This window comes from Ambystoma mexicanum, chromosome 5p, assembly GCF_040938575.1.
Source record: "Ambystoma mexicanum isolate Mex_15411 chromosome 5p, UKY_AmexF1_1, whole genome shotgun sequence".
Taxonomy (NCBI): Eukaryota; Metazoa; Chordata; class Amphibia; order Caudata; family Ambystomatidae; genus Ambystoma; species Ambystoma mexicanum.
The window spans coordinates 526,914,188-526,940,971 of record NC_090930.1 but is presented as its reverse complement, the minus strand read 5'-3'; the positions used below and the strand labels follow the sequence as shown (position 1 = coordinate 526,940,971).

Genomic DNA, 26,784 nt, shown 5'->3' with positions numbered 1-26,784 from the left:
CATGAATTCACATGCTCATGAATAACGAATACACAGCAGTACAACATTACACAACCACGGGAGGTGGCAAGGCTCAACAGAAGCAATGGACAATTACCCCTGGAACAGACTTCTCTCAAGTGAACAGGTTGCGTAGCACTGCCTGGCCGAGTCTAGACTCCTCCCTGGAATCCATGATGACGGAGTAGAATTTCGTGAAGGTATGGTGGACCTCCATGTTGCAGCCCTGCAGATGTCGAGCAGGGGCACACCAGAAAGAAACATCATCATCCCGGCGATCGCTTTGGTGGAGTGGGCTCTCGGACGGCCCGGCAGAGGCCAGTTAGCCAGGCGATGACAGTGCATGATGCAGCCGGAGAGCCATCTTGAGATGGAAGCCTTGGACAAGGCCTTGCCATGATGCACAGGTCCAAAGTTCAAACAATTGAGAAGTCTTCCGAAAACTCTTTGTGCGTGCCACGTAGAACTTCAAGGCACGAGCAACGTCCAGTGAATGCAAGGTCCTCTATGCTGGCAACAAAGAGTTCAGGAAGAAAATAGGCAACATCAAAGGCACGTTGAGGTGGTATTCCGACGGAACCTATGGCATGAAAGTGGGGTGCATACTCAGTACCACCCTTAATTCATGAAAAGTCAGATACGGCTGCTTGCAGGATAGGGCCTGCATCTCACCCACCTGTCTGGCTGAGGTGATGGCCACAAGGACTGTGGTCTTCCACAAGATACACCTGAGCGAGGCTTGATGAATAGGTTTGAAAGGTGCCCCCATGAGTCTGGTCAGGATCACATTGAGTCCCCATGCCGGGGCAGCCACATTTACCAGAGGGAAAGATTGGAAACGCCCATTGAGAAACTCCTTGATGCGTCTGTGGGACCGCAACAAGGATCTTACCAGGGATCTGGTGTAGCGTAAGATGGCCGCCAGGTGTACCTTGATGGATGTGTGAGCCAGCCCAGCTTTTGCCAAGGAAAGCAAGTATGGAAGTATGCATCTGTGGGGCCATGACCACTCAGAGGGGTAATCTTCTGCGACTGGCACCGGAGCCATGCCTTCAGGTTCAGAGGTCCTGGGTCGTGATGAAGGATTGTGCTCCTCTTCCTGGTGAGCAGATCCGGAAGTACCAGCAACTTGACTGGAGGTGACACAGATGGGCTGAGTAGGTCCAGATACCAAATCTGCCTCAGTCACGCCGGGGCTATGAGTATCCTCTTGCACTGACACGGTCTGAATGTGTTCATCACACATAGCATGAGAGGAAATGGGGGAAAGGCGTACAGAAACAGACCTTCATACGAAAAGAAGAACTCGTCCCCCATGCTCAGCGGTTGGTGGATTTGCTGGCAAACGTCTGACATTTGGAGTTCTCCACTGTGGCAAGAACATTGATCTTAGGTCTGGCCCATTTGCCAAACAGATGGTCCACCTGATCCTGACGAGGTTCCCACTCATGGGAGAAGCACAGTTCATGGCTGAGGGAGTCGGTGATGTATTTTTTTTTTTAACTGTTTATTTATTACACTTGGAATACATCGTCAACATTACCACACATTGAGTTGAGAAGCAGGGCGAAATCATAATCCAATCTTGTTAAATCTACACTTATAAACATGCATCATAAATCATAACGTTTGGGGGTACTGACAATTCACTTCAGAGGGCTGGGTCAACCCCGGCTTGGTACGCCCGGAAATCAGACCATATGTCCTTAAGTTTGGTGACATTTGGCATTAAGGTAATATACAGTTCCTCAATGTCTTTAGTCCAGACAACATCCTTCAGCCATATCTCTTTTGTGGGAGGTTGTTTATGTGCCCATCTCATAAGGATAGCTCTCTTGGCCAGCAGTAAAACCAGGTTCAAGCACCAGCGCTGGATTTTACCCATTTGGCCAGTGTAACCAAGTATGCAGTCACATGCAGATTAATAAATCAGGGCTCCTGGAACAAACCCTATTCTACCCAGGAGGGCTACTTGAGAAACAAAAACAAGTGAAAGGGTTGGAAACACTGGTGCAATCCCCTACTGTTCGATCACCATTAGTGCAGAAGAAATTATGAGTACTGCACTAGGGTGTATCAAATGCTGGTTTTTATATGTAACATTATCTGTTTTTGTATTGCTTTCAGTACAGTTTCAAAGTAACGTCATACAGTTTAAAATAAGACAACGCTGCTGGTTAGCAACGCTGCTGTGCTGGGGCCGCCACGTAAGAAGGAGGCTACTATCACAACCGCTCCGCCGATTAGGATCAGCTGCAGGATCCTGGCCCACTAATCGCACATTTACCTACTTCGAGGCAAGGGAAACCAGAGGGGACACAGTCCGACGATCCATTACCACATCACCCAGACCACAAGATATATTCAACAGCTACCTACGCTCAGGAGTCCACTGCGACTTCGCCTGATGAGATTTATCCCCTCTTGACACCTGTGGCCATTTCCATTCCACAGCACCTCCTGAACATTCTAACCATACAGTTCCCCGTCCTGATGAAGGCCATATCACACATGAGGCGCATCCAGCCCCTACAGATGGCCGAAACACCTTAAAGACCAACTTTCCAACCACAGTGTTACCAATTTCCACACTGTTTTGTACAAACATCCATTTTGTACATTTGTCTCAATTGTTTATTCTTGACCCGTCTCCACATATCGACAGTAGAGATCTGCACTCCGTTTACTGTTTATGTTACTTGTGACTTGATGTTTTTTGTCTTATGTTAATGATGTTACTTTGAAACCAGCGATGTTTAGCACTGTACTGAAAGCAATACAAAAACAGATGCTGTTACATATAAAAAACAGTATTTGATACACCCTAGTGCAGTACTCATAATTTCTTCTGCGCTACCGGTGTTCGAACAGTAGGGGGTTGCACCAGTGTTACCAACCCTTTCACTTGTATTTTTGTTTCTGCAGTCACATGCAGACAGGTACAGCTGTCCCCTTCAGTATCTCAGACAAAGTGGCTTTAACAGCATTCCAGTATACACATAGTTTTGGCCAGGACCAGAGCATATGTAGCAGGTGAGCATTGTCATCTGGGGAAAACATTAACCCTACCGGTCTGAAACAGGTAAAGCCTTGCCGGGGGATAGTATAGTCTGTTCAAAACCTTGCAGTGTATGAGTCTGAACTTCCAGTTCAACGATACCCCTTTGGACAATTAACAATGCGCCATCCATTGTCCAAGTTTGTAAAGTACAGAGACACTTTTCTAAACAGTAGACCTTTGTAATATGTATAATAAGCACGGATGCATTGGTGGCTCTTATGAGAATGCAGGCCAATATGCCTGCACTGCGGCACACATATGCAAATACTAAAGTATTTGCATGGGGTCTCCACCCACAGTTGTTCTCAACACCTCCCACTCCACAAAGTGGCCCTCCATATACAAATCCCTGGCCGTATGGACTCCTACAGCACTCTAGGTTTTAACTAAACCTCCATCCTCAGTCGGGGGAAGCATTGGGATTCCCCCACAGGGGGTGAAGCCTGTCACATAGTGGTGCCTGAGCCCCTCTTGCTATCAATTTCTTCCATGCTTTCCAGGTTGCCACCACATGGTCCAGCTGGTGACATGACATATGAACCACTGAACAGTAAAGAGATTAAGGAGGCATGACTAGTACGTACCTTGTCCAAGCGTGAGTGCAATAAGATAAGGTTCGATGCAGCCCAGTAGGATGCGTTATGTACCTGTGCTATTATGTAGTACAGTTCGAAGTCGGGTGCATTAAACCCACCCCTTCTTCATATGGCCTGGTCAGATGCAACCATTTTAGACACGCTGCCCCAAACAGCGCGCGGCCTGGCCTTAGTGGAATATTGTAGAACATGTACAGTAGTTTGAGGAGTATCATTTTAATTAGGGGTAGCCTCCTTGCCATTGACATCAGTATCTTCCCCCACTTTTGTGGCTTAGTCTTTAGGACCCCCAAGTAGGATACATAGTACAGATCCCGGGCGTGGTCAGGAGTGTGTGTTACCACTATTCCCAGATAGCGAACCGGGTATGCAGCCCATTTTAACCCCATTGTGTGAGTGGGTTCCTTCGTCCCGTTTGTCAGGAGGATAATTTCAGATTTGCTGCTGTTCCGGTGAAGACCGGAGTGCGCAACAAAACCAACCACTGTGTCCAGTACTGTAGCCAAATTAACCTCAGGATCCTTTATATACAGTACTGTATCATCAGCATACACTGACATGACTTACGATTTCCCTCCTATCTTTATGCCAGCCTGGCTATGTTCAGTCTGTATCTTATCTGCCAGTGGTTCCATCACTAGTGTGAATAACAGTGGAGATAATGGGCACCCCTGTCTGGTACCCCCTCGTAACTGCAGAAGCGGGGACTTGCAACCGTTCGTACCTAAGCACGCAGGCATACAGGCCCGTACAGAGCAGTTTCACCCAGGATATAAATCTAGGTCTGAATCCATAGTTAGTTAGCACCTGGAAGAGGAATGGCCATGACAGTATCAAAGGCCTTTTGCATGTCTAATGACACCACCACCACTTGTGCATCGGGTGGAGTCAGGCTCATGATATTGTACAGACGTCGGAGGCACAGTACTGTCGATCGGCCAGGTATAAATCCCGCCTCATCGGGATGCACCATATGGGCCATCAATGGGGATAAACACAAGTATCTATGCGAATATTTTAGCATCCGTATTGATGAGGGACAGAGGTCTACAGGACCCACATTCCTCTGGTGTCTTGTCAGGGTTGAGCAGGAATATAATAATTGCTCCCCGTACTGAATTAGGTAACCCTCCCTACACCCAGCGCCTCTTCCCAAAGTTGTAATAAGTATGGAGACAGCAGGCCAGAGTACTCCTTATAGAACTCAGCAACCAACCCATCCGAGCCAGAGGCCTTGCCTCCGGGGAGGTCCGCTATAGCTGCCTGAATTTCTTCTAATGTTAGGGGCTCCTCAAGTACGTCTGGCATCGCACTGTAGAATAGAGTGGTGGGTATCCCATTTAAATAATGCTCTGTTTCGCTCACTGAGGCACTCCCCTTAGGTTGGTATAGGGCCCAGTAGAAATCATAGAAGACCTTATTGATGTCAGTGTAAGCTATGGAACCATCAGGTGCTCGGACATAGGGTATGTGCGCATTCCCAGACTCCAATTTTATTAGGCGTGCAAGGGTTCGAGGTGTAGGTCCTTGTTGGGGGACAACCCTCCCTTCTGCTGCAGAGACTCAAGGCCAGCCTCCTTTCTAGCCAATTCTCCCCTAATACTTTTAAGGGCTCCGAAGTCTGCCGACATGGCAATACCCTGGACAAATACCTTAAAGGCCTGCCATAAGGTTGCCACTGTTGAAACGGACTCCACATTTCTTTTTTTAGAAGAAAGTTGCTATCTGTTCACGCAGATGCACAGAGAATTCTGTGTCCATTAGTGCAGCCGGCTTAAATCTCCATAGCGGACGGGTCGCCCATGCCGCCGGAAGTCCAATAATAATAGTATTGGGGAGTAGTCCAAAGGGTGCGGGGCAGGATTACATATTTAGTAACCATATTAAGCAAGGAGGCATATACCAGAAACATCTATGAAGGAGTACATATTCTGTACAGAGGACTAGAATGAATACTCCCGGTTTCCACCTTGCAGTGTCCTCCAAACATCTAGTAATCCCTGCGTTTGCATACCACGCAGTATTGCCCTAGCCGCCCTGGATAGCGTACGTTTAGTAGCGCCGGACCGATCCAGCGTGATGTCCAATATAGTGTTTAAGTCACCACCTAGCATTATCTGCGCCTGGGGGTATGAGGCACATAGCTCAGATTATCATAGGTCTTTGATACTGGGGCCATGAACATTCAGCAGGAGGATTTCCTTTCTATGTAGGATTCCCATGGACCATGATATATCTGCCCTCAGTGTCAACTTTAGTATCAAGTAGCATGAAGCGCAGCAAGCGATTTATCAAAATGAGTGCCTCCCCCAGCGCAAGTGGAGTAGGTGGTGTAATATTGCTTTGTTCCCCAGCTCGGTGCCAAGGCAAGGGCTTGTTAGTCTAATGCATGTGTCTCCTGCAGGAAGACGACTTGCGTGCCCTTCTGATTAGCGTACACAACTATTTTACAAGCCTGGATTGGACTACTCAACCCCCTGACATTCCAACTTAGAGACGTCAATTTCTGGGTCATACCCATTGCTTAAACCATGCATGTGTGTGACATCTGATCTCCCCAATGCGGATACCTGATCGTGTACAGACCATGCCTCTTCCCAAGTTTCACCAAGTGTGATTTTAACCAACCCAACAATGTTGCCCTCCTGCCCCACAACACTGCCCTCACTGCACCCCGAACTGTGGCAGTGATAGACCCCCCGCAACATTAACATCCCAAAACAGCACATTGCACTCGCAAGGTGGGTGCTGTTGCTGCACAGAGCGGGTGGACAAATCTGGATTCACAATGCCTAATTTATGAAGCCTAGCCCAACACAGCAGACATTCCAATGGACCCATATTGCCAGCAAGCATGTTATCGGAGAACATTTACATTCATGTAGGAGATGCACCATTGGAACGGGGGATGGGCGTCGGGCAGAGGTATATGCATTTCAATAAAGGATACCAACTCCCTCGGAACCTTGAAGAAAAATGTCTTATTGTTATGTTGAAACTGCAGACGCGCAATGGCATAGGAGACATTTCTTTCTCGCAAAAGTTTCTTCACACTGGTGAATGAGCAACGTTCCTGCTGAACAGCTACTGTAAAGTGCGGGTATATGTGTATAACGTTGGATTCATAACGGAGGTCTCCTATTTCTCTGGCCCGACGCAGGATATGGTCTTTGTCTCTGTAATTCATGACACGGGCGATAATAGGCTGGGGATAATCACTAGGTTTAGGTTTGACTGCCACTGCTCAAAGGGCTCGCTCAATGGTGAAATGAGGGAATAGACCAGTGTCACCCAGTAGTGCTCTAAGTAGCTCCTCCACCGCTATTTCCATATTGCCAGGAAGAGCCTCTTCCGGCAGCCCTACAAATTCGTAGATTATTCCTGAGAGATCTCGATTCCATGTGGTCGCACTTGGCCTTTACAATTTTCATGTCTTTTGACAGGGTCACCACAGTGTTCTATAGGGTTGTGGTATCGTCCTCTGTTATACTGATTCTGTTCTCAGCTTCCATTAGTCTGTGTCTCCTTCTCAAGTTGGGACCTTATGGAGGTGACCGTCGTGGTGATATCATCAAGCTTGCCATTGACAGCATTGAACCCTTATGTTATAGTATCACGTATTTACTGCATACTCAGCGGTTCAGACGCTGCTTGGGTGTCAGTGGCTGAGAATATGGTAGATAGTGTGGCCGCCGTTTCCGAAGATTTTGGCGCCACCATCATGGCCATCCATTCTGCCTCCCCTTCTTGCTCCCAGCTCCCCTCATCATGTTTCAAGCTGAACAGTTGTGTCCCCAGCCACCAGGTCCTTTCCATCCCTTTGAAGCTTATAGTCGCCAAAGGTGCTGATGCAGTGTCGTTGGACTGTCAGAGGCAACCGCAGAAATGCATTCAGTGTGGAGGCCCTTTCGCATAGCCTTCAGCTAGTGTCCTGGGTGACCAGATTCAGTGTGCGCACTAATGATCCTTCCTGGGCCTAGCAGTGTCTTCAGTCAATGCTTAGTTGGACAGTAAAGTTCTTAGGACCCCCCCTATTATACCCGGGGGGGTTAGAGGGGGTCAGCGTAAGTGGTCAAAATCCTCCACACAAAATCCCCAAAGCCTTCAAGCAGTTATTCCAAGCACAATAGTAGGGCCCCCGTGCAGTCCCTTCATGTGTAGTGGTATTCTATGTGGAGGATTGACATTTGGTTGGGGCAGAGACAAGTCACCATCATCACTTTATTCATGTCGTTGCTTAGTGGCCATGCAAGTGTCTCTCTCGCACCACAGTGAGCTCAGCCTCACTCCGTGCCAGCACAAAGTCAGAAGGTACAATGGGGGCCGCTCTCAGTGAATACAGGCCAGCTATATTGCACAGTGCCCCCACCGCCTCTCCCCACTCACTGTGTTGGTTCTCAAAAGATCGCAGTATCTCTCACAATAGCGCCATAGCACAGCGTGGACAAACACAGCAGTGCTGAGTCACCGCTGCCCAGTGGATGGTTCTGTGAGCCGGGCACCAGTGAGGGAAACACGCAGGGTGGGGGCGGGCAGCTTTGCCTCCTGCGCCCCTCAGACTGGGCCGTCCGCTGATATTCACTGCAGTGGGCCCGACTTTTCACTGTCCGCCTGACAGGGCAGATCGCAGCTGCACCAGTGTTGAAGAAGGCAGATCTAGGGCACTTGCTCCTCTTCCACCGCCCGGTAAGCCCCAGGATACAGCCACCAGAACGGTGTGCTCAAACACCAGCTCTCGATGTCGGATGGCGCCAGGGGACGGATCGCCAGGATCAGAAACTCTTCAGCTTCTCAGTCCCACTGCACATATAATAGTAGGCGAGGATGGTGCTGCAAGATTCCTGTTATGCCGTTCGCTCTGAACGGAGCTTAAAGAAGAGCTGCCATCTTAATGGCTATTTCACGATGCCCCCCAGCGATGGTGTTCTTGGCGACTGCAAGGTGGAACTGGACAAGGAACATCCACTGTCCGATGGTCCAATTCCACAAATCCTGAGCTTCCTTGGAGAGCGGTGGGGATCGAGTGCCCCCTTGCTTCCTGTTGTAAAACATGGTGGTGGTTTTGGCCATGAAGCTCCTCGCCACATGCCTCGCAGAGATGGTTGGAAAGACTTGAGGGCCCAGAACGCTGCCTGTAACTCCAGGTTGTTGGTGTATATTATTCTCCTTTGGAAGGCACAGAACTCTGCCATGTAGACGCCCAGTGTGAACTCCTCAACCCTCCAGAGAGGCATCCGTGGTGACCGTCTTCTGGCACGGCGGAGTTTCAAATCCCGTCGCTTGGCCGATGTGGGAGCGTAGCCGCCACCACTCCATCGTTCACCAGAACTCCTCGGTGAGGGGGATCTTGTCTGCAAAATTACCGGACACTTGTATCCAACGTGCATCCCATCCAAAAATTCCTGAGGGGTTCGCATCTGCAACCTGCAGAGACGGACGAGGTAGATGCAGGACAACATCATGCCCAGCAAAGACTTGATGGCCCGAATTGTGGCCGTCTGCGTCAATGACAGCCGCTGTACCTTCCCTTCAATGGCTGCTAGCCTCTCCTCTGAAAGGGATGCCAGGCATGCTATTGTTTTGAGTCTGGTGCCGATAAACAGCACGTTCTGCGATGGTGTTCAGCAGGACTTCGGATAGTTCACGGAGAACCCCAGCTCCGTCAGTAGCCGGACTGTCTCCTTCCTGTGGTCAGCCAGTTCCTGGGAGCGGGCTCATATCAGCCAATCGTCCAGGTACGGGTATATGTGCACACCCTGCAGATGCAAGTGGGCCGCCACTGGGGCCAGGCATTTTGTGAACACCCTTGGGGCTGACTAAGCCAAAAGCTAGGGCCTTGAACTGGTAGTGTTGGCCTTGTACCACAAACCGTAGGAACTTCCGATGTTGCCTGTGGTTGGGGACATGGAAGTATGCATCCTCTAGGTCCAACGATGTCAAGAAATCTCCTTCCTCCAGTTGGCCGAGCACATGTTGCAACGTGACCATCCTGAAGTTTTGGGATTTCAAGTACTTGTTTAGACGGGGCAGGTCCAGGATGGGTCTCCAACCACCCATTTTCTTTCTGACCAGAAAGTATCTGGAATAGACTCTGGACCCTGGAGCCGTTGGGGAACGAGCTCTGTCACCCCTTTCTGTAACATGGCTCGCACTTCTTCCAGGAGCAGAGGGATGTGCTGCTCCTGATGGGCAACTGGTGGAATATATGGGGACCTGCGTTGGAACTCCAAGGTGTGTCCCTGGGTGAGAGCATCCAGCACCCATCTGTCGGTGGCGATCTTCTTCCACTTGCTGATTAACCTCGGCCACTGGCCTCCCACTGGGGTGCACAAGTGGGGCCTGACGTCTTAGCCAGTTCAGGCTTGCTTGGGTGCCGGCGGTCTGCCCTGTGGGCGACGGCGACGCTGACCTACGCTACCGTAGCCCTGGGGGTGACCCCTGTAGGTTTCCTGCGTGGAGAACAGGGGAGATTGCCTGTACGACGTAGAGTATCCCTTGGATTATCTGCTCGATTTTCCCCCGGAGGACCGAGAAGACGACGAGCGATACTGCTGCATAGTGCTAAGGGAACGTGCCGTCTCAGTGTCAGTCTTTATGGCTTGAAGGGATTTGTCAACTGCCTTCCCGAACAGATTTTGATCAGTCGAAAGGCAAGTCCACCACCTTCGCATGAATGACCTGGCGAAAGTTAGTGGCCTTCCGTTTCCCATCTGTTAGAAGTTCATGCCTGCGATTTCTAATGCCACTGTAATGGCATGGTCAGACGCCATCTCCCCTTCCTGAAAGAGGGCGAGAGCCTGTTTCCTTGTCGTCAGGGAGGATAGGGCCCAGATTATACCAAAGCTACCAGTCGTATCGGGACAAGACAGCCAGGGGGAATGGTGATGCGGAGGGCCGGGTTGGCGGAACTTTTTTTTTTTTTTTTGCGGCTGACACTACCGAGTCCGGTGATGGTTGTGACCTCAAGCACTTGGGTCCAGAGTCCGGAAGCCTGTATTTCTTTTCAAACCTCGTTTGGTTGGAGCAATGCATAGGTTCTTCATGAGGGCTAGGCCTTCCTCCCAAATGTAATCTTCCTCTTGGACTCGCTGATATAGTAAGCCTGCCTTCTTGGTTTCCTCAGGCACTAGCTGGAACAGCTCAGAGGCTGTGGAGATCAAGTGAAATGATCCTACCTTGTTTGGTGGAGAGCCTCTATGAGGGGCATTCAGGTGCAGCGATTCGTTGTCTGCCGGGACGAAGTCCTCATCTTCGTTGGTCTCCGTGGCCGTCTTCATACCAGTGTCAGTGTGTGTATCCGGGTCAGCTGGTGGAGTCGGATCCTAACGTGGTAGAGAATGATGATGCTGCGGCATCGGATGACGCTTCCTCCTCTTACGTGGAGGCTGGTCAAGGGCCTGCGGTACAACAGGTGCCCGAGCTGGAGGCAACCTTTTCTGGATCTCCATCACTAGGGTGTGGAAAATTGATAGGATGTCCATGGATATGTCCCTCGGCTGTGGAGGTAATGATGGAGTGCTAGGCCCTGCTCTGCCGTCCTCCTCGTGGACTGTATGGATGGATGCTTGGTCATCATCGTTTGTGGATGAGATTGGCTGAATGTAAAACTTGGAGGCCTGCTTTGAGGCCTCCTCGACCCCCCTGCTTTTTCCCTCCTAAGGGCAGTGTACCGGGACCTCACCCGGTGCCTGTCATGATCTCTGCTTCCAAAAGGTCAGGGTTTTCCCAACTCCCTTGGAAGCAGATCCATAACCCAGGTTCCGAGTGCCAACCAGTCCCAATTGGGACCTTTTGGACCCAGTCCTGGCGCCAGTGGCACCAGGCTCATAAATATGCCCAGTCCCAGCGCTGGAAGCGCCGGGCTCATAATGCTTGGGTGGACTTACCTGCAGCAGACCATGCTGCTTACTTGCCTGCCAGTTGAGCCTCGAATCCTCTTCTGTTTGGAACTACTTTTCCTGTTGGGTGGGGCAGGAGCCACTCCCTAGATTCAGAACACTGGAACTCTTCTGGAAAGCAGGAACTCTTTTCTTACCTAGGCGTGGCTGTGGAAGGAGACACCTAAGCACTACAGGAGGCTATTTAAACCACACACGATGGATGAATCTTGCTTTGCGTTATTCTGCATCCTCTGCAGCAGAACGCTCATCGTGTCTTCTGCATCTGATCCTGGGCCTAATGAAAAAGGCTTACCATCCTGAATCCAGTCTTCAGCAACACCTATAAAGACAAGAAAGAACAGGTTAGCATTACGGTCTTCAGTGACAGCTCTTCACTTACCTGGTCCATCGGCTGTCACCAACGCCTCGCGCTGCATTCCGGCATCTGAAAGACAAAGGCTTACCTACTCTTTGTGCGCTCCGGAGGTCTTCACACTGCATTCCGGCATCTGAAAGATAAAAGCTTACCAACTCTTCGCACGCTCCGGAGGCCTTCGGCGCTGCATCCCGCATCTGAAAGACAAAACAAGGTGCGTTTAAAGACATTGGGGAACTTTAATACTCACGTGCCATTACTCCTTTCCACATCTAACCCAGTGGGTATTCCGGCACCCTGCAGCCGCTCCGAACTTGTGCCTGCAAAATAAAAAGACAGTTAGAGCGCATCGTGAAGCAGGCAACAAGCGCTTACTTACGTGCTTCCAGGCGCTTCTATTCATCACACGGGCTCCATCTTCAACTCACTTCAGCCCGTCATCCGCCATCGCCGGAACCCTGCAAAACAAGAAACATCATTACTAAAGACTTTAAAGACATTAGAATTACTCGAAACTTACCGTTCGTGCAGTAAACGACAGACAGCAGTCCTCTGAAGTCAAGAGGCCTGCTCCCCTTATCCAGTGAAGAAACTGGTTACAGCACCCTGCCCCGAGGCAGATGGAGAGCACGGCGTTCACTTACCTAAGGTGAGAGCGTTAACCTTTGGGGTTCTACAGGAGAAGAGAAAGGGAAGAAGAGAGAGACATTCAATAACCCAGTTCCTTAATCCCATATTTTCTATCTGCAGACATCTTACCCTTCGAGTCAGACATACAGTGCACAGAGGTCCAGCCCAAAGAGCCAGCCGTGTGTTACACATCACCTTTGAAGATACGGTATACGCCCAGTCAAGACCGGCGCCTCTACGGGAATCAGGTGAGCGTTACAGTGCCTTCCCTCTGCCCTACAGGGGTGCCCTCAGCCTTTGCCACTGCCTCGGCAGCCCTGTTGTGCCTGGCAGGCAGGGATACTCTCTGCGCTGTAGGGACTACTCTTGTTGGGTCGGTACCACCTGCCGTAGCACTCACTGCAGAGGATATTGCACAAGTAGTCGACGGAGTCTTCGGCTGCGCCTGATGAGCCTGCTGTGAGGCCTTCTTTTCTTCCTCTGGCCTTTGTTTCTCTGATTTGTCCCGTAACTTGGCCAAGGTGGGGGGACTTCCTCTTTGAGGATGTAAGTGATTTCAACCCCGCACTCCACCTAAGTCACTGCCTAGCGTGTGATGCACAGCTGGAACCCATAATTATATACGTTTGTCTACAAGTTCTTTTATTTCTGAATTATGTACCCTTATATCAAGCCCCTCTTTGAATTCGTCCCCTCCCCCCCCCCCTGGTCTCATTAAACCAGGAAGCAGGCTGTTTTGCAAAGTTAAAAGATTTATTCTATGAATTTGAACAAGATATATGTCACACTTATGAATTTGAACAATATCTAGATATCACACTATTTATATTTATACAATGATCAGCATTGGGTGATATCACAACAATCAACAATCTCTTTAATCAGAATGAGTATGGATAAGAAAAATAATGCAGCATGGAATAATACTTGATGTGGGTTCACTCAAATGCAATGTCACTCTTTCCCCCTGATACTGCTTAATCCCCTCTAATATGCAATATAGAGATGGAAGGAAAGAAAACGGGTTTCAGGAATGTACAATCTCAACCAATACAGTTTCAATCCCAATTCCCCCCAGCAAGCAGAGAGAAACAGGAATGATTTCAAAACAGGTCAAATGCTTTTGAATGTGGCTTGTAATGAATGGGGAAAACACTGAAAATTGACTTTAATTCTCTAAATTGGATTCAAAACTAGTGGGAGCCGCTTTGTATAGTTGCAGGTAAACACTAGCAATGATGGTTGAATAACTAGCAGATTGGAATCTGAATTGAGAGGTTGAATGCAAAGAATAGCTATTTGACATGTTATGAAATTGAGCCAAATGCAGATTTGCTGCAAACTTTTCAGCGTGCGCGAAATGCGATTGCGGCAAAACTATAAGGAGTTGGAATGTGGTTTTAGATTCGTTTGAAAGCTGAGGATATACGGTATGGAAGTTATGAAGGTTTTAGTAGAGGTCTATTTTTCTCAAAAAGAGTCAAGATTTTCAAATGAAAGATGCGCTTTTGAATTACCAACAAGGATTTTCTTTCCACCAGGGGGGCTATGAAGATGCAAGATACCGAACGGAACAGCCACTAGATCAGGGCGCCTCTGTTCCGACTTTTACCCACCGAGACACTTGTCTTTCTTCAGCAAATATATTAGCGCAAAGATGATATTATCACTACAATTAACAAAGGACTATATGGATGAGGGAAAGATTCAGAAAAACAAGAAGGGTTCTACAATGCAGTTCTGGATATGATAGAATGGTTTTGAATCGGATTACTTAAGGATAGGAGATTGGCTAGGACAATTCTATGCTAGATACTCACAACTATGGTTTGGAATAGGCCCGTCAAAAAAGTGGTCAAAGGTTTGTGACTGGAATTCCGATAGCCCACCGGACAGTATTCAGGCACCCGGTTCTGCACTCAACACGGCACTCTGGTCTCTGCGTGGCCTCTGAACTGGATCTGACGGGTTGGTTCTGGTTTGCAGCTATCTGGTTACCCCTCTGCTCTAATGGTTTGGATCTCTGGGGTCTGGCAAGAGTTCTTGGCAAGGAACAGAATCAGCACAGCCCGCCTGTTCAATTTTTGGTGTGCCCCTTGGAAGTCCGGGGTTAAAATCAGGTTTCAAGATTTTAAAGGCCAGCTGAGAAGGGTTCAGCTTTGGAATTGGGCCTTCTGCTTTTACAGTTCTGGAGTCTTGGATCTGGGTTCCTCCTGCAGTCGCTTCGCCAGTAAATCAGTTGATGGGTGAATCTGTGTCTCCCTAGGTCCTAAGCAGTCTCTATTTATGTATTTCCCAAAGGGGTGGGTAGGCTGAATTATACTAAGCACACCATCTAGGATTCCTATTGGTTAAAGTATTTCCCCTCTCCTGATTTGAGAAGGAAATCTAGTGTCATAGTGATGCTGCATTTTACGATCCAGGGAGTACCACTCCTTTGTCTCAGTACAGTAAATCTATTTTTCACATAAATTATATTTACAATATCACCAACTTGCTAATAATACATATTCACATCACAGATTTAGTAGGGCACGTATCCATCCGAGTCTCATTTTAGTGTGGGATTCGGTTCAATTATGACAGTTTTTCGAGCTTTTGGTTGGTTACCCAGTGTCAGATCTGTGCACATTTTTGTACATATATGCGCATGACATCTGGCCATAATCCTGTGAAGTTTCATATTTCTAGCATTTGCTACAACATCAACATTTTGGTAGTCCGGTCTCTCAACATCGCAGAGTTCAGAGAAGTTTCAAACAGTGAGCAGCATTTTCATATGAACAACCTATAAATTACAGATTTTTACAAATTTGGCACAGTTTTCTATGAGTCTTTTTTCAAAAAGATATTTTCTACAGTTCCAGATACACAAATCTGTCTGGTCCCGCCTCCAAGGTTTGGCTGGGCCCAGAGCACTCCTGGCCTCTTCCTGCTGGCAGTTGTTTTCTGTTGACAGTTGAATCCTCATTATCTTTTCAATCAAGGAAGTCTTTTGTCTCTCCTCCGAGCAACAGGCCAAAATCTCCTCCCACCTCCATTAACAACTCAATGACAGTTCCTGAGCAGAGAGCGGGGGAAGATGCCTTTGAAGTACTGTGGATAACATTAGTTCACTTTTAAAACACGGTTTTAAAATTGTCTTTTCTAAAATAAACTTTACATTTTCAACAGATATACGCACAGATCTCTTCATTGCAGGCTTTTTAAAACATAGAAATTGAATTGTAGCAACCTATATTGCTTTTGATGGCAAGTCTCTTCTTTTCCACAATTTGATCTTAATGTACAAGTTTAATTAACAGTATAAGTAAATGACAGCTCTGACACAGGCGAGCGGCGGTACTGCACCCATATCCGACTGATTTTTCCAGGCAAGCAGCTTTTTGAATGTGGATTTTCTTGTGATGAAATGTGCTTCTCCTGACATTGAACTTAGGTAGATTCTTTAAATAAAGTGAAGTTTAACACCCAACAAGGATGTTGGATCTTTTTTGACGTTTGGGAACCATGATTTTGCACTTTCAACAGCCAAGGAAAAACAGATTTTAAAGCACTTCTGTGTTTTTCTGGTAAATCAACACTGCCTTTTCAAATAATTCCATTTCACTCTATCGGCAGCCCAATGACAGGTTTTGGTAGTGTGGTCTCCGGATCCACCACTGACACCGGCAAAATAGACTGGCGGCCTATTTTTCAGTTTTCCCTGTGCACTTCTCAGAGATTTTTAGCACAGAGCTTTTTGGCGGCCATCCTGTTGTTTCTGATGAAAGTAGCACACAGTGATGTTGCAGGGCAGAGTCTAGTGGGTCAGAACATCCCACAAGGAGGATCTTGATCAAAGAGGAAGTCCCCAACCCTGCAACAGCGGCAAACCCGACGGAATCGGCCTTGAGGTTCTTGGTCTTCTCTTGGACCCCCACGCATGAGACATCCTCAAAGGACTTCGACCTTCTTTCAGAGGGAGAACGCTCATCGGATCCACCGGTCCTGGGTGAGGCATGAACCTGCTCGGAGCACGGGTCAGGGGCCTTGCTCGACGTGAGCAATGCTGCCATCCTGCTATACCTGTCTTTGTTTTCTTCGAGAAGCCCAGGCATATCTCACACCCATCCTCGTTGTGGTCCGGGTGCAGGCAGTACAGACACTTCTGAAGTTTGTCCTCCACTAACACATTCCTTAGCCCGCATTAGGTGCAGAGTACAACATCTTCATCGTGAGACATTTTTTCACAGGGTTTTTTACCGCAAATTTTTTATCCAAAAAAAAAAAAAAACCCTGCCCCCCAAAAAATACAATGTATGGAATGTGGGTTTTTGGTAATAAATATAAACTGAAATGGAATGGGGGTTGGGGGTGGGAACCCCCCCAAAAAGAAAAAATGTGATGTTTTTTTTTCGATAAATAATTTGCGGTAAAAAAACCCAGCAAAAAAAATATCCCTAGATGAAATGACATGGAACCGAGTGTAGGACCTGAAAAGTGTCCTTCCCTCTTTATTCTCCTCCATCATGGTCAGAGGGTGCAAAGTAGGCCCAAGACGGCCTTCCAGAAACTTTGACGAACAAACGCCCTTGAGGGGCGTGCAACTTCACTGACAACGGATCCCACATTAAGATGACACACAGGCTCCAATAGAACAATAAAAATCTGAAGATGGCTGCCAGAGGCGGGGCTCAGGGAGAGGACTGTCATTGGATGGGGGCAGTACGTCTCAGAGGGCAGTGATTGGTTTAAAGGAAAAATACAGTTTTAAAGTGAAAGTGAAATTACCGAGGATTACCAGCATGAGGACAGGGAATATTCATGAGCATGTGGATCCATGCCAGACCCCATGCTAGAGAAGTATTGCTATCCTGTCGATGCTGGACGTCACCAGGAAAATGTTTGACTCTGTTATTTTGAAAGTACTGCAGGAATGGACTGACCAAGATAATATTCTGGACGATAAGCATTTGCAAATTAGGAAGGAGTGCTCAACAATACACAATCTTTTTCTAATTGATCTGATCATGGGTCGAGGGAAAGTGAGGGATAACCGAGTGTTGTATGCTATGTTTATAGATGTTCACGCATCGTTCGACACAGTAAATAGTGCAACTTTTGTGGGCAAAATTGGCAGCGCTCGGTTGTCCCAGTGATCTGTTGTATTTAGTACAAAAGCTGCATACCAAGACAAGTGTGATGGTGAGGGTGGATAGTGTTGGGCCTTCACTACGTCAATAGCAACAAGGAGGAGGGTGAAGCAGGGAAATGTATTGGCTCCACTACTGTTCAACCTATACCTTTCACACCTGCATCCCTGATTGAGAAAAACGTACAACTGCCCGCCCAAAGCTAGACAGGTGCATATAAGTAGTTTGCGATATGTAGACGGCATTGTACTATTGGATCTCACCTGTGGTGGGATGAACTCTTCCTGAAAACTCTGGAACAATATGCTGCTGTAAATGAGCTCTGGATTAACCTTTCTAAAACTAAGGTAATGCAGTTCTGGAGCAAAAAGGTTCCACGCCTGACCATATGGTTGATGGGAGATAAATTGGAATCCGTAGATAGCTTCAAATGCCTTCTTAAAAGTTGGGTGTGGATACTTGTTGCTTGTTAAAGATAGGAAGAGAAAGGCACAGCTACTTCCTGCCCTGATTGCTACATTTTCAAGAGATACATCAGTGTACAGTAGGGATGAAATACTGGGTCTGCATAGGCAGTGTGTTTGTCCATCTATCCTGTACGGGCTGGAAGCCCTCGCAGCAATGGATCTCCAGTGGTTATTTGTTGTGGAGGGCAAGTTTTGGCAGAGAATTCTATCACTGCCATCATGTGTGCGATTTCAAGGTTGGAGGCTGGGTTTATGTCACTTAAAGGTCACGTGAGAGGAAGGGACTGTTGTAATTTAAGACCCTCATAAACCGAAATGTCCAGTGTTGAAAATTGTGAGTACACTCTTGGCGCCAAAGGGGTGTCTTTCAGCCAATAAGATTGGATTTGGAAGCGAGCGTGATAAGATGCTTGAAGGTGTATCTGGACACCTGCTCGGAGTCGCAAATGGAAAGTCAAGCAGCGAACTAAAGACTGGACCGATAATTATGATAAACTGAAGGGCTTGACCTATGGTGAGGTTTATGAAAAAATGCACAGATTCCTTAGTCTGCAAAGGTATTTTGTAATGTGCCCCGCTGTGAATGTCTGTCGATTTATACCCATATCGTGCATGTGTAACCATTTAACTAATGAGTAATCTCATGTCTGATGCTATCAGTGATGTTATTTATGATGTAATCAGTGATGTCATTAGTGACATAATCTCTGATGTCCTCATTGTGGTCATACGCTGCAAAACAGGGGGCGAGACGTTAAGGTGGCTTTACCCTAATTGTCTGCTGAATTTCAGAGAAACGTTACTCACTATAGTGACTACTGCAGTCTTAAACATAGTCCCCTGAATAGGGACAGGACCAGAGACCTTCTACCACACCGTGGGCATTAACAGGCATTACTATCCCCTGCCCCCCCAGGCACCTCACACCTCAGTCCACGTTTTGCCTCGTCGGATGAGAGATTGCTGAATACAGTAATGATATTTAGGTGGAATGAGGAAGAGTAGTATGGCGGAAAAGGGACTATGGACTAGCAGTGTATAATAGTCCCTACAGTGAGTACCTACGCCTTACTCCTACATTCTGTCCCCATTCCTCCATACTGTATGGGTGTTAACAATGCACCAACTACAACGGGAGAAACACCAATCACTGACTATTAGAAGCAAACATGTTCCTCAAAAACGTTTGTCCGAAGGCAATGTCTGCTCTGGAAAAGGTATCAAGATAGTAATGTTTGTAAAAAGCTGATGGTGTGTCCCACATAGCCACTTTACTTATCACATCCCAGGAGACATGCATCTGTAAAGCTCCCACGGCAGCTTTTGCTTTTACAGCGTATTCATAGAACCCTGCTGGACAAACTCTTTTCTAAGCTTTTTAAGTCTCTGCAATTCCAGCAACCACTTGGTTACTTGGTTATGTAGGGAAGAAGTCCCAAATGTGGTAAAGAGTGCATGTGGCATTCTGAAGTCTTTAGCTCTGCAGAGGTAAACATTCAGCACCCTCCTAGCATCAGGAAAATGTAGAGCTTTGTTAACATCAGACTTCAGGTTAGAGAAAAATGTTGGCAACAAAAGAGCCCGATTGATATGGATTTATAAAATGACCTTGGTAAGAATTTAGGATGGGTAAGAAGTACCACTATAGCCCTGTAAAAGATCGTAAAAAAGGTTCCGATGCAGCCGAGGCATATATTTTGCTTACTCTCCTTACTGATGTCAGTGACACCAAAAGCCACAGATTATATGAAACCAATTTTAAGGTCTACTGAGTACATTAGTTCAAATGGTTTAGGGGAAAATGGTGGCCATCACACCGGGCGACGACGCATAACGGGAGAGTATTGTCTGAACAATACCACAAGATGCCGTTTTACCACTGGGTTTGCGGAGGAAAAAAACATTTCACCTGTCACCAGTTCCTGTATGCTTCTATAGTGGCCAAATAGGTAGAACACATGTCTACCTGAATCCCTAAGTGGGACAAGTGTCCTGGAAAAGATAGGACATTGTTCAAAGAACAGGATAGGGGTCTGCATCTCTTTCTTCTGGCCGAAAACATAATTGCATCCATTTACTCCTGTGTTGGGCACAGGTAGACACTTTTCTGACCTGTTGAATAATTTGAAGCTTTTCCTTTGACATGATTTTTTTATGTCCCTCCACAGTGTATGATTTGAGTTATAGTTTTCTATAACCAGGGCTTAAGCTGGGTTGCCCTTTTGGGCTCCCCTGTTAATTTCTCTCTCGTGTACTTGGGGGAACTACTTCCCAAGTAGCAAAGAGGGATTTTCAGCACCTTTACATTTTGTATAAGTAAGGCAGCCCTCCCCACCTTATGTGGAGTGCAGGTGGGGATACAATGTAATACCTTTGTTACTTACATTTTGTTAGGATTGCGAGGTCACATGAATGGCTGGTGGAAGTGTTTTTACCTTTATGACTTTTAGTCTTCATTACTCACAGGCTGTTAATGCACAGTTTTGGAGTCCTTGGTAATGCACAGAAGGGTCACCATTTAGCTAAAATGGTAGGCTCCTTTTTTCACCATTTCTTGTGGGCTTGCTGTTTCTGAGGTCTTCCCCCTGCCATTCTAGGTGGGAACGAACTCAGTGGAAGTTTTGCCTTCAATGGGAATCCTTTGGATTCCCCTCCCAGGGTGTCTGAGAAGTCAGGAAGTGAGGGAGGAGTCCAAACCTCTGCAGCCCTTTGTCTTTCACCTTGCCTGAAAGGAACCAACTCCAAGCAGGGGGCTGGGTTTCCTGATTGGACAGCCGGGCCACCCCTTGCTATAAAATGCAGGGAGAGACTACAGAGGTTGTGCTGTAGTTCCTTTTAAATACTCCGAACCTGGAAGCTTCTGACAAGTCGACCACTGGAGCTGAAACCGAAGAGGAAGATGAAGAAACGACTGGAGTAGCGATTTCTAGCGACTGGAGAGCCTTCTGTGTACTGTAGCCTGCTGTAATCCTTCCTTTCAATCAACATGGAGGTCCGGAACACGACTCCTACCCAGAGGCTGGTGAGATCCACAAGTCTCAAGAAGAGCTGCATTTTGAGCCATCTCATGACATGCTGCATCCTTGCTGGGCTGTAATACCCCAATATCCTGGGACCTCGAGCCATTACACGTTGCACAGTCGCGCTGAAACTTTGGTGGCATCCTTCTGGACCTCCAGAAACTTGATTTGAATCCTTGAAGTCCCCTCACCAGAGTGCTGGACCAGATTAGCAACGAGAATCTGACCAGCGATATTCAGTCTTCTCTTGGCTTCTGAAAAGGAAGCCAAAATCACAGAACCGCATCTAGTCGCAAAGAAACCCTTGCCTGGAGTCTTCTCGGTTGATCCCTGCAGCAATTTCCCTTCAAGTGCCCTGTCTTCAGGACAAGGAATTCATCAAACCGGTTTTTTGCCTGCAGATCCTGAAGACGTCCTGCTGCAAACTCTTCTTCTGTGCTGAGGTATGGTGTTGGCTGGGGTATACTTACCTTAAGCCTTTTGGGATACCTATGAAGCTTTGAGGGCGATTCATGTGATTGGAAGTCTGCTAGTCCAGTGCACCCAGGACCATTGCTGGAATCCATATAGGGTGTCTTCTCTGAAGACCCTGGAACGTGATCACTCTAAAGTAAAATACGTACTTCTTTGAACAGTTTTTCTCAGAAACTCTGACTTTTCCTACATATGTACTTATCCTGACCGGTCTGTTGGCCACTAGAGACCTAGTGACCCCCCCTCCTGCCACTGTGAACAATTGAGCTCCAAGAATAGGGAAGGACTCATAAAATTTGGGCCTTGTGCCTAGTATATGCATCAAGTGTTTAAATGTTACTTTCTTGTAATAGAGTTGGTGTGGTAACTGTCCCTCTGAAATATGAGCAGTTACACAAGTTCTTTCTTACTTTGAATGCGTTTTGTCCTTCTTAAAAGTATATATAAGGTAATTTTACTCACTTGTGAATTGGGTCCCTCTCTTCCCAGTCGTAATGCTGTTGGCTTCACCCAACTATTGCTTTTATAACATGAGTGTATACGTTTACCAACTGGGTCTTGCTTCCCCTGCCCTGCTGTATAGCTGATCTAGAATAAGTTTGCCTTGGGTTTTACTTACCTTGAATAGCTGTGTGCAATTCTTAATAAGTTGATTGTGGGTTTTACTAACCTTGGCATGCCTGGTTCCATCCTAAAATAAGTTAGAGAGTTATTGCTTACCTCAATCTGTGTTTCACTGATCTGAAAAGCAACTGTAATAGTTTATTACAACATTCGGTCTAACTCACCTAGCATAACTGAGGGTTATCATGAATGTAGTTATAGGTTTATACTGTTCCATGAATTTGTGTTCCACTATTCAGAAAAGTATACTGCTAACAGGGTTGGTTTACTATGTGATTCCTTAACTGAGTGTCACTGCATATGTGACACGGTCTAATACCCTTGAATTACTTTAAGTAATCTAAAAGTAACTTGTGGTTTTACCCTCCACCCCCCTAATAGGTGTGTTCTAATCTAAATGTATAAGATTAGGCCTGACTTACCTAGAAATACTGTTAGTGATTCTTAACAAGGTCTATGCTTTGGTCTGTGTACCTTTAGCAGTGTGCTGAGTTTTTATGTTGTGTTTATGATTCTGACAAAGTACTTACCCACCAAGATTTACCTTGGCCTATTTGTATCTATAATAAAACGTTGTTATAATACTTCAGGGTGTAAGTGTTTCTGTGAACCATTTGTATACTACAGTTTCTTTGTACTTTCCTACAGCCCTCTCTCCCTCTCAAGATAAGCCTGGCTGCTCAGTCTACGCTACCAAATACTGAGGTGGTACAGTCTTATACTAAGAGTGGAGTTTTGTACTGTCTCAGTTGTATGGTTTTACTAAGCCCTTAATTGGACTTCAGAAAAACTGTCCTAAGACCCCCACACAGTATCTATTGAGAAGATTCCACCCTCAACTGGCCCGGGCTCACCAGGTGGATCAGGTCCAAAAAACATCCCATGGATGGTCAGTAAGGAGCCACTACTATCACTCTGCATCTCACTGACAATCAGAATTTGTGGATCATCCGCTACAGAAGTGGAGTTGGAGGGAAGGCGTAACACCAGAGATTGTTCCAAGGTATCTGGAATGTGCGTGCCCCCCATCAATCGCTCCACCGGTCCTTCCTACGAGGTAAATCGAGGACACTTGGCCTTCAACACTGATTCAAAAAGATCCACCTCTGGATGCCCCCAACGCTTGTATATGGAGTTCAGAGCCTCTGTAAGAAGCCGCCACTCATAGTTTGCTCACGCCAAACATGCTGAGGTTGTGTGCTTTTGTGTTGCTGTCTCCCGGAGGGTAGACAGATCAGCGAGACTAAACTTGAAGCAAGGCCCGTTTTCAGATTTTGACCGTCAGCCAGTGCTGACCTGTGTCAACCCAGAACTTTTTTCTGAATGGTAGATTATTTTTCCCTATACCTCAGTGAGTTGGAACCTTTTTCCACACTCAGACTATTACTCTTTATGGGTGTCATTTTTAAGACTCTCCATAGTGTCTTTTAGATTTTATCCTCTGGCAACTTTTGGCACATACTGCCTATTAATGCCGGGTTGCCCTTGGGGCTCCCCTTTTAACTTTCTCTGGATGACCTTGTGAGAACTACAGTTCCCAGGCGTAGAATGGATCTTTCAATCCCTTTTACATTTTATTAAGTGAGACCAGCACCTTATGAGGAGTGCTGGGAAGATACAATGTATCCTCTTTCTCATTCTAACAGACATTTCTGTTACAGGGACAAGCTTACCTTTAATGGCTGGTGGCAGTGAACCTTTTAACTAATTCGGTGCACCTTTACCGCTGGCTGTTTCCACAGCCCCGATAAAGGCATCCATGAATGCTCATTTCACCAAAATGGGCCTGTCTTCTTTTTTTGACATTTCAGTGTTCCTTGTCCTTTCCTGTTCCTTTCTCTTGACCTCCAGGGTGGGAAATTCCTTTGTGTCAATCTTATCTTCGGTGGGAGACCTCGGTCAAGCCCGCCCAGGCTCCTGAGAATCTCAAGGCAGGAAGCGAGGGAGGAGTCCAACACTCTGCAGCCCTTTGTCTTCCAGCCTGACTGCAATAATCCAGTTCAAACTGGAAGGCTGGCTGTCCTGAAAAGACTGTCAACCCCTCAGGTTTGAATGTTGCATGGCTGTTTGTTTGGCTGGGTACCTGCATAAAAGTCTGATCCTGGAAGCTGAGGAGGTAGTCGACAACTGGAACCAAATCCGAAGAGGAAGATGAAGAAACAGTGGCCAAGATGATTTCCAGTGACCGGAGAGCCTGCTGTGTAACCGGAGCCTGCTGTTACCCTTTAATGCCAAGCGACCTGGGGATTCCAAACACGAAGATCCGACCCACAGGCTGGTGAGATCCACTAGACTAAGGAAGGCCTGCATTTTGAGCCATCCCACGTGGTCCTGCAACCTTGTGGGCTCCAAAACCCCAATACCCGGGGACCTTGAGCCAGCACGGTCTTCCCAATTCCGAATCTGGCTGAAAACTTGTGGGCATCCTGCTGGGCCTCCAGAGATGTGAATTAAGTCTGAAAAGTCCCCTCACCAGAGTGATGGACCTTGCAAAACGGCGAGGATCCGACCAGCGATATTCAGTCTTATTCTGGCTCCTGACAAGGGCACTAGAGTCGTATCTAGTCGCAAATAAACTTTTTCCTGCAGCCTTCCCCGTTGATCCCTGCTGCAGAAGCCCTTCCAGTGTTGTAAGGAAGGCATGGTATCAACAGTAAGGCAGACACAAGTGACCACAGTTCAAGGATGGTTATTGAACTTCAACAAGGGTATGATAAAAGCCTATCTAATGCTAAATCTACAGATGGGAGCAAACTACGACCATGAAATAATAACGCAGTCCTAGTTGTGTCTGGTCAAAATAAAAGGGCCAATACAAAAATAAAATAACTATTGCCAATCCTTACCACTAAAAACAAACTGTGTGGGGAATAATGTCACAAATAGAAAAGTGTTCAAAATGATATGTCAGGATATTCAGGCCATTGGCCTCCCTTACCCATGTTTTTAGAACTGGACAAGGCGGTTCACTCGAGCGTGGCACAGTCCCAGGCTTTTTTAGCATGAGGATACAGTTCAAGTTCAATCATAACATCGGGACCTTCTGTATGCAAGTCTCTTTACTCCTCAAAGTCTCTTCATTCAGACGGCCTGATGCAACCAAACGAAAACGATAAGTTCTTTTCCTCTTTGGATTTCTACAAGTATTTAGGTGATTCACTATTCACCCGGAACCCACTCAGTCGGGCTCAGATCTGCTTAACGCAATGTTCATTCCCTTTTGATCCCCCTCAGTCGGGCTCAGATCTCTTTAGTACAATGTTTGCAGAATATTCTTTCGGGTGACTCACGGTTCACCCTGGATCCCCCTCATCCGGACTCAGATCCCCTTTTAAACACAATTAGTCTCCCCCTCAGCTGGGCTCAGACTAATTTCAAACAAGTATCGAAGACTTTCGAATGTGCAGGAGGTTTAGCTTGACCCGTTGCAGGGCCACTTTGATTTTACAGTTCCTTCTCTTTACATTTGTCCCCTTTGGGTTTGGATACCTAACCGAGACTTTCGAATGAGCACGCATGTGGTGCCGGAGCACTCAGTTTACGGTATCTATCGTTGCTTCATTGTTCATTCACTCATTAAGTGCATTAATTATGTTCGCATTACTTGCCACATACGCCTCAAATTCCTTCATACAATGTTGCTGCTTGCAACCTTGGGTTCCGGACAGCCTGGGTTGGTATCAGTCTCCCCAACTCACTGGCTGTGCTGACATAACTGGCTTTTCTTTGTTGTAGGAGCTAAGAACAGTACCACAGTGGCAACCGCTTCTCCTCACCTCTACTATGGACGCGGGAGATCCCCGGGTACCTTCTACTCACAATGCAGGAGTTTTCAGCTTTGATTCCAGGTCTTACTTTTCTATTCTCGAAGGGTCATAAAAGTTACAGGGTCAAGGGCTCTTCCTTTGTGTTCCTTTTCGGTCTCGCCGTCTTTCGCCTTGTATTAAACTGCCATCTTGGAACTGCTGCTTCCTCGTGTGCTTTGCCTCGCTCACAGTGTGCTCTCGTTCTCCGCCTTTTATCCGTGTAGGAAGTCAGCTGTGTGTAATGATCAGTAATTGCCTGACGCTGCCTGACCATTGTGTTGGGACATGTCAGGTATACGGCTCAGGTGTTAGTCCGTTTTCCCTCACGAGTTGTCTTTGAGAAAGTGTTTGTGTCGGTAAAGGGGGGTTGAATCCCCAAGTACCCTACGTGGTAGGATGGGGTAAAGGTGTTATAGGGAAGGGGATACCCCCGTCTCGCCTTCCGGTGTCCCACTTCCCACTCCCCGAAGAACCCCCACCATCCAGGTGATCCTCCCGCACTGGTCCACCTCAAGGAACTGGATCCAAAAGCGATGGTTGTGTCCTGCCCACCTGGATGACACATCCCTGGAGACTAGCGGGTGAGACACCTTCAGGTTTATCACAGTGTCCTGTCTTCAGTCTTCCTGACAGGGAATTCAGCGACCAGGATTTTGGCTGCAGATCCTGAAGTCTCCCCCACTGCAATCTCTTCTTCTGTGCCGAGTAAACCATA

The 26,784-nt window shown here is 47.1% G+C and overlaps 1 protein-coding gene across 3 annotated transcripts in view; it reads right to left on the bottom strand.

The window, feature by feature from the left end:
- ZNF711 (zinc finger protein 711) overlaps positions 1 to 26,784 on the bottom strand; it is a 1,172,956-nt gene that overhangs the window by 496,763 nt on the left and 649,409 nt on the right. The gene's annotated exons all lie outside the window — the stretch shown is intronic.